General features: G+C 44.1%; 1 pseudogene; it reads left to right on the forward strand.

Annotated features, from left to right (window-relative positions):
* Nucleotides 1-4,440: 4,440 nt before the first annotated feature.
* LOC115327001 lies at nt 4,441-6,445 on the forward strand (annotated as a pseudogene).
* The last annotated feature ends 2,368 nt before the right edge of the window (nt 6,446-8,813 follow it).

Below are 8,813 nucleotides of genomic sequence, written 5' to 3' on the forward strand. Positions count from 1 at the left end.
CTAGCCACACTGGTCTTCACCTCAGCCGTAAAAGGTGACCTCAATCCCAAACTGAAAACTCGGAACCTTGAACAAAACAAACACAACAAAACAAACACACCGACTCACTTCCCTTACAGCCGGAGTCTGAAAGGCTGTGCTTTATCTAAACGAGAACTGATACGTCCTCCAACTGAACCCCTGCCCGCAAAATGAGTCATTGCACTGAAGTTACAAAAAAAAAAAATAGATGGACGAAAACATTCCCCCCCCCCCCCCCCCCCCCCCCGTTTAAGAAACTTCTTAGAACTACTTCCGAGTTGCATTGAAACATGGCTGATACAGTTAGCCATGGATTTGATACGAACTGTCTCTCTTATGAGCCTCTTAGGGTTGTTGCGCTCTCCGTGGACAATGTACGTTTGCGAGCAAAGAGCCGTACATTGGTTGCACTCACTAATGTGTTTACCAATCTCTGAATTGGGTGAGTTTATTTTTACATTTCTTTTGTGCTCTACCAATCTATCATTTACACACCTTGCCGTTTGACCCACATACTTGAAACCGCATTCCAGTGGTATTTCATAGACCACCCCTTTCTTGCAGTCAACCGACTTATCACGGTGCGCTTTCTGACACACTTTCTGACTCGTCTGAAACGGTGTCAAACGGTTTAGTTTAAAGTCGGACCTAAACGCTACACCTATCCCAAATTTCTTTGAGCATGCTTTAAGGTTGTGAGAAATTGCGTGAAAATACGGAATAACCGCAAAATGCTTTTTCGCTTCCTTTTCTGGTCGTTGTTTAGCCTTTTGCTGCAATTCCAATTGTCTTTTTATGACCTCGCTGTCATAGCCTGCATCTTCTAACCTTGACCACTGCCTTTCTACCGCATAACCGATAAAATGGGCACACGACTTGTCCAGAGCGTTGCAGATTTGCCTACACCTGCTTTTACTGATTTAGCATGACAACTTTTCCTACTCAAAACGGGTTTTGCGGCCATTTTTCTGTAGTCCCAAGACAAAACCTCCTCCACGCCGCTCCCCTCACTGTCCGTTCCAAATCGAGTACATCCTCTATGCGAAATGAGCAGATCAATATGTCATTGACATATCTCCATACAAAGCCCGTACTTGAGGAAATACAATTCAATTTATCCGTTACGGTAGCATCCAAGTTGTTAAGGTATATTTCCGCTAGCATTGGAGCAACCGATGAACCTATACATACGCGATCTCTTTGTAGGAATTTGCGTTCATTGTACTCGACTGGTTGCCTGGAGATAGATCCAGAATGGACAGAAAACCATCCACCGTTCATCATAAGATGGATTGAAAATGAACCGAATTCAATTGCAAAGATTCACGAACCCTCAGCATTAGACGTGCCTTCTCTAGCCAATAATATGTATGTTATGTCCATTGAGACTACCGAACTTCTCTTTCCGTGAACTCCTTCCAGGATACTGACCAATTCATTCCAATTCTTACGGGCACGACTTTTCAAGCTGCAAAAGATTCAACCCTGGTTGAATAAATCGCGAGATGGTGTGCTGCCACGTTCCGTTCTTGTTCAGCACTACACGAAAGGGCATGTCTACTTCGTGATCTTTACACTTAACGTAATTCCTGCTTAACTCATAACCTTTTTTTTTTTTTGCTAGTGCGTTTAATGTCTTTTTTTAAAACCGTGACAACACTTTTTTCACTTTGCCAATATTTCCCCTCCGTTCAAGAAAAAGAGAATTCAAAGCGTCAAACGATTTCCTTTCGAACATCGTCGACGGAAGGATAGCGAACTTGCCGGATTTATCTGTCTGCAGAATTTTAAGCGAACCTCTTTCCAATTCTTAACCGAAACCACGCCCCGTAAATTCCTTCGTTCTGCTGGATAAGACTTATCTAGAAGATATTCCATTCTATCAACTGCCTGATCTACAAACGCTACCCTCTCGTAAAAATTGATCACCTTCGCAATGTCCTGAATCGGGGAGAAAACATCCAACCTCGAAGGTTTAACATTTAAACAAAGCTTTGGGCCTTTGCTTAACACCTGTTCTGCTTTGTCTGAGATGCCCGTATTGCAAGGGTTAACAATGCTACATTTAGATCCGTTCGTCACGTGCCCCGTACTTGGTGTACTCTCCTTCCTCTTTTCTCTGGGCTCCGTGCCCTTAAAACTGTCTAATACAATTCTTCGCTTCACATACCAAAGCCGCTCGAGGAGTTCCTTTTTTCCCCCCGAGTTCTAGCAAAGATTTTTTTTCTGATATTATCGGCCACCGTAGGGCAGCCAAGCTATAAAGGATACATCGATCAAGTTAGACGAAAAAGCAAGCACAGTGTGTGGTAGCGCAGCAAAACAAATAATAAAAACACTTCACATATATAAGGAGAAACACACGAAGGGCACAAAAATATTTTTTAAGGGGTATCAAGGCCTGAAACCTCAAAACTCTGGTAGTTTGTTTACCAAGGCTAGAAACAATGTTAAACAATTTGAAGAGACAATTGGTTCGGGTAACGCACTCCAGGCATGGAGATAGTACGAGAAAAATAAGAGTATTTGTAATAGTCAGTCCTGCACTTTATTTCAGTGATTGATTTACTGTGTTTATTTCTCGTGACCCTAGATGTGTTGAAGTGAAAGTAATCTTGATAATCTAAGTTGTAGCTCCCATTTATTAGATTAAAAATAAATTTCAGTCGATTGATCTTTCTACGTTTTTCTAAAAGCGGAAGGCCGGCCTGTACATAAAGCTCCGAAATCGAGGTGTTTCTGCCATACTTATTACAAATAAATCTTAATACCTTCTTCTGAATTATTTCTAATTTGTTGATATTACATTTTGTGTAAGGATCCTACACAGCGTCGGCATACTCGAGTATAGATCTAACAAACGTATTGTACGCGGTTAGTTTCGTTTTGCTCGAGCAGTCCTTCAATTTTCTTTTTAATGCCCATGATTTATTCATTGCTTCTCGGGAGATAGTCAATATGAGAGTTCGAACGCAGACCTGAAGTTATGATTAATCCTAGGTATTTGTATTTACATACCGTATTTAAAACTGTTCCTTGAAGAGTATAATTAAAATTTAGTGGTTTTGTTTCCCTAGTTGTCGTCATATGTGCACATTTTTAGTTATTTAGAGACATTTGCCAATCATCACACCATTCTCAGATCATTTCTAAACATTTGTTTAAGACTACTTGGTCCTTTGAGCATTTCACTTCTCCTGGTGGTGCCTGTATTCCTTCCTTCTGAGGAGTGTCCAGGTGCAATCACAGGCTCTGCGGAACTCCTCTATTCGTGTGCTTGTTCCTTCTCTGTAGACCTTGATTATCTTTTCTTATTTTGGCGCTCCAACCAAACCCCGATGTCGAAAGATGCTTGAACCAGACCGGATCGACTTAGCGTTCCCTAAAGCAAATAAATGCCGAAGAAGGCGATTTCTGCTCCCAGCCCAGCCAGACGGCGTCCCAGGTTGTCCAGTACAGTGAAGGCTTGAAGAAGTAACTTAGTTGGTTGCAGGTAGCTTGTGGATTCATAGGAAAAGGGAAATAAGCCTGCTTCCAGAATTATCAATGAAAAAACAGTGAGTGCGCAGGCGAGCTGGTGGAACTTGATCAGGATGTAGAATACCCGAGACAGTGGTAAAAGCTGGGAAACTTCGTCGAAGAAAAAGACAGGGGAAATGAACGTCACAAAGGTTGACTTTGTGACGTCGGTGATTAGGTTGTGGGTATATAAGGCATTGAGGAAATAAACGCAGTAGCTGAGTTTGAGACGTTCTTTTCCCGTCTTTTTTCTTCGACCAAGTTTTCCAGCTTTTACCACAGTCTCGGGTAATTTACATCATAATCAAATTCCACCAGCTCACCTGTGCACTGACTGTTTTTTCATTAATTTTATTGTTGTTTAAAAGTGAATAGGTCACGTGACCTTACGGAGTTTTAGACAATTTATCAATTTTTTGCTATTTTCTAACACTACTAGCCAATATCATGCGCCATCAAAATAGTATCAATACGTGGCTTGCACATGACGTCATTTCCGATGACCCCCAGAGAAAAAAGGAAGAAGGAGCTCCCCTCTTTTCAGGATCCTCCTTCGTGCCTCCCGGATTTGCACAGGCGGCGCTGTTCTCCTCCAAGATTATAGAAGATTAACCCGTCACTCGAAATTCATACAAGAGCAGCTTCCCTCTCCTCCTTTTACTTGGTGTTCAAAAGTATGCGATGTGACGTCAGTGCAAGGAGCCTATAGATATACATAGTTCCCACGTGACGTCACTTCCTCGACTTCCGGCCGCCGGCCGCCATTGCCCGGTACTGAGAAGCAGACGCGGACGCTGCTGCTGCCGCATCTGCGCCGCTCAACGTCTGGACGACGTCTGTGTGTGTGGTTCGATCGGCTCGATGGCGAAAGCCAATGACCAGGAGTTTTGTACCTCGTACTTTGAGGAGCTTGTGGGCCCTACATGGGCTCGCTATGAGGCGAAGATTAGTATGTGCGACGGCGTCGATCCCTACACACTACGCGTGGAAACGAATACGACATCAGATGCGGACTTGCTTCCAGCCACTACACACGTGGACATTACTAACTATCTGGTCTTATCGACAAGCTACATTTCCCTGCTACAGATGAAGGCCTACAAGTCCTTAGAGGCCCACAATTACTTCACAAGCGGATGGGTGGAGAGCCTCACGGCGATGCGGCTACCATCCAAGCGGATCGTCGTTCTGAGCGAGGTAAGTTGATCGTCGTTCCTTAATCTGCCTCCGTATGTGCGTCTGTGTTTATTTGTTCGCGGCAATTTATAATATTTGTTCCTGTGCTGTAAACGTTTGTCGCTAAAGGGTGAACCGCATGTAAGCGATTTAGCGAGCGACGAGGCGAGCGTAGGTGAGAGGAACGAGGGTCAGCGACGAGCGACGGAGAGTTCTCACGGTCGCTCGTCGTGTCGCTTGGTTCTGGGATTTCTAGAAATCGTCGTTCATCGCCCCGGCCGCTTGCTCCCATCGCTTTCATGCGGTTTGCCTCGTCGCGCGAGTGACCTACCGACAACGAAGCGGGTCGCCATCGCTTGTCTCGTCGCTCGCTAAATCGCTTACATGCAGTTCAGCCTTAACGCACCGCCCGGTCCCCACGAGTTGACGAGATCCATTTGCTGTAGCAAATGTGGTCAGATCCGAGTTGCACTCCCGCTTGAGAGCAAAGACCGAGCGACGCGACGGGCGACAGTGAGAAATCTCCGTCGCTCGTCTCGTCCCTCGCTAAATTGCTTGCATGCAGTTCAGCCTTTATTGCAGGAAATGTAATTGTGAATACAAACTGACAAGTTCGCAGTAAAGACATAAACAAAATGTAAATTCAGTACATCAAAATAATACATGCATATCGAGTTTTTAATCTGTCACTTCATCTTTAGGTCAACCACTCCTAACGGCTGCGAGAGGCGCCGCTGAAGGCCTGGTTGCTGGCCGACGCCGAAGGAAACGTCATCACAGCTCACTGCACCTGCATAACAGGAGCAGGCGAAGCCTGCTCGTACATTGGAGCAACACTGTTCGCTGTCGAGACAGCAGTGCGTTTCAGGAATTCAAGAACGTGCACGGAGAAGGAGAACGTCTGGCTTCCTGCAGACAGCTCTGGGACGCAGCACAAAAGGCTTCGGGACATTGACTTCTCATCTTCTAAAAGAAAAAAGAAACAAATGGATGGGATTCACCAGAGGCTCAATGCTGAAGTCGTGCCACCATCGCACCCAGTTGTGCCACCTGCTCCTACAGAGGAAGAGCTTAGAATCTTCCATTCCAGACTTTCGGATGCTGGAGCAGTACCTGCACTCTTCATGGTCCACCCGCAGTACAGTGGCAGGTTCGAGCCACCTTGCAGGAGAGAACTAAGACTTCTCCGCAACTTGTTATGTGCAGAAGCACGATCGGAGGACTTGCCAGCTCTCGTTTCCCGTGCCGACAAGGTGCTGGCCGAACTTGTTGTAAGTGAAGAAATGGTAGCAAATGTAGAAAAGAGCACACGGGCACAGTCGAAATGTGCAAAGTGGTATTCATATCGTGCAGGTACTGCATCAGTAATGAAAAGTGTCTGTTCAACTAGTGTGACCCAGCCCTCAATAAGACTTTTGAAAAAAGATCTGCTATCCTGAACAGAATACCTTCACGAGTGCAGCTACAGAATGTGGTCTCGAGCACGAGGATGATGCAGTCGCCAGCTATGTCGGTGTCATGCTGCGGCAAGGGTGTTGAAGTTAAATGTCCACATTCCTTAGCCATCAACACGATACAGCAGGCAGTAAATGACTCAGACTTCTGCCTAGAGGATGTCGACGGCAACCTGCACCTAAAAAGGAAGCACCCTTTTTTCTATCAGGTGCAGACACAGATGGCTCTGTGTGGCGTTACTTACGCGGATTTTGTTGTATGGAGTCCACTGTGAAAGCCTCACATTGAAAGAGTGCTGAAGGATGACGCATTTTTCGACAGTGTCATTCCAACCGCGATAGACTTTTTTAGACGTGCAATCTTGCCTGAATTGTTTTCTCAATATTTCACTAGAAAATGTACTCCGAAGTTGAAAGCGAGCGGGAACAGCTTTTGCTACTGTCAGGGACCCGAGGTGGGAAAGATGCTTGCGTGCGATGCCAACACTGCAAATACGGTTGGTTCCATTACAGTTGCCTAGGCATAAAGCGTGCTCCAAAACAAAGCAAGTTGTTTTGCGAAGATTGCGTTACTGCAAACAGTAGTCAACAGTGAATTTCATATTCTGCAGAGTGAACAGCAGCCCCTGCACATTTATTGGAGGACTGCTACAGTGGGATCTCGGCATCAAGCCGGATGGCAGAGTGGGAACATTCTAAAGAGCTGCTCTGCTCGCAGCACATTTGCTTCAGCGAAGATATGCAATGGAAGAAAAAAAAAAAAAGAAGACAACACTGCGGGAGCTTGACTGTCAACATTTATTCCTGAGGAACAGTGAAACAGAAGTCTGATTACATACTTATTATCCGCAGATTTCGTTCGAGACAAACATAAAAAGAAAAGAAAAATATTGCTGCGATAGAGATATGCTAGTAAATTAATTACACAATGCAAAAATAATCACACATTGAGCAACGATTCAAAAGACGCTGTAAACAAGGCAAATTCATGGCCGAGTTTGTATTCATTGACACTTAAGCAAGAGACACATAAGCGATGAAAACGGGCGCCACGCGGCAGTATAATAGCAACCGGTGCTGGCGCCCTTACGCCACTTCCGCACAGGCGCTTGGATCTGGTTGATTCAGATAAAGTAAAGCCAACACATACTGAAAGGTAAGGCAAACCATTGTCTGAAATGAGAAGAAAATTCTCCTCGCCACCCTATTGAAAAAAAGTCATTTGTATGAGAAATTCCTTGCGTGCAATAAACACATATGAATCATACAAGATATATAAGAACATATAAGAACTATATATATATAAGAACCATATAAGAATTATAAAAGATATATAAGAACAATATAAGAAACTTATAAGAAAATGCACACAAGATTCTTATATGGTGCTTGTATGTTCTTATAAATCTTATATAGTTCTTATATAGATCTTATACAATTCTTATATATCTTGTACGATTCATATGTGTTTATTGGACTCACAAATTTCTCATACAAATGAGAATTTTCGATAGGGCCAATGCCCTTTCTCTCTCAAAAGTTCTTTCCCCTCGCTTCAGTTGGATTGGGCGCGACACGTGACCGTTGTTTTCACATGATCCCGCGCGATTCGGTGGTCTGCTAGAAACCGGCGCCATCTTTGTGCGAGGCGTGGCTGTGGCAGCGTTGCCTAGAACCCAACCGAGAGATTTTTTTTTTTATTACGATTTTTGCGGCAACGCGATGCCATCATGCTGCGCTGTGCATTGTACAAACAGCATTGCGAAAGGGAAGAAGCATTTTACCGTTCCGACGAGAAAAGAAAATCTTCAGCAACGAAGACAATGGCTACACTGGATCGGTCGGAAAAGTTTTGACAGCCTCCGACGGAGAGTTTGCGAGGTAAGACACTGTAAAGCTCTAGATCGCACGACTTTTTTCTTTTGGTTTCGCCAGTGAAGATCGCCAAATTAGAGCATGAGACGAGACAAGCACGGAACTAAGTTACCGTATTTCAGGAAAAATGAATCCGACCTTCTGAGTAACGAAATGAGCCTCCCAGCTCTAAAAGAAACAGTAAATTGAGCTCGTTGTTTACTGCCAATGCCTTTCCCACACGCCACGAAGTACACAAAAGGTTACGACATTGTCTCTGCGAACAAGGATACAGGTTCTTGTGAAGAAACAATGTCAAAGCGGACCGAAAGGGAGTGGCGTCGAGGAAACCTAGTAGCAGGAGCATCCCACTGAGATGCAGTCAAATGTGCGATAAATGCTTTTGTTTTAAGGTCGTTTTTTTTTCTTGTACCACTAATTGTGTATAATTGTATACAATAATCGAAAAAAATGACACTTATAATTCTCTGCAATGACGAATTAGAGTGCAGCTCTAGAGAAGGATGGGGAGGGTACAGAGGGGAGGGTGTGCCCCTCCTCTGCTTCTGCTCCCCTCCCATTTAGCGGAAAATGTCTGCTAAATTTCCCGCTAAATTTAGCAAAAATTTCCTCGCTATATTTAGTGGGAAAAAATTGTCGCAAAATTTAGCGGGAAATTTCGAAAAAATTTTGGTGCTAAGTTTAGCAAAACAATTATCGAAAATTTCACTACTAAATTTAGCAAGGAAATCTTTTCGCTAAATTTAGCGGAAAAATTTAGCAAAAAGT

Source organism: Ixodes scapularis, unplaced genomic scaffold (genome assembly GCF_016920785.2).
Source record: "Ixodes scapularis isolate PalLabHiFi unplaced genomic scaffold, ASM1692078v2 PGA_scaffold6__148_contigs__length_123643588, whole genome shotgun sequence".
In the NCBI taxonomy this organism is placed as follows: Eukaryota; Metazoa; Arthropoda; class Arachnida; order Ixodida; family Ixodidae; genus Ixodes; species Ixodes scapularis.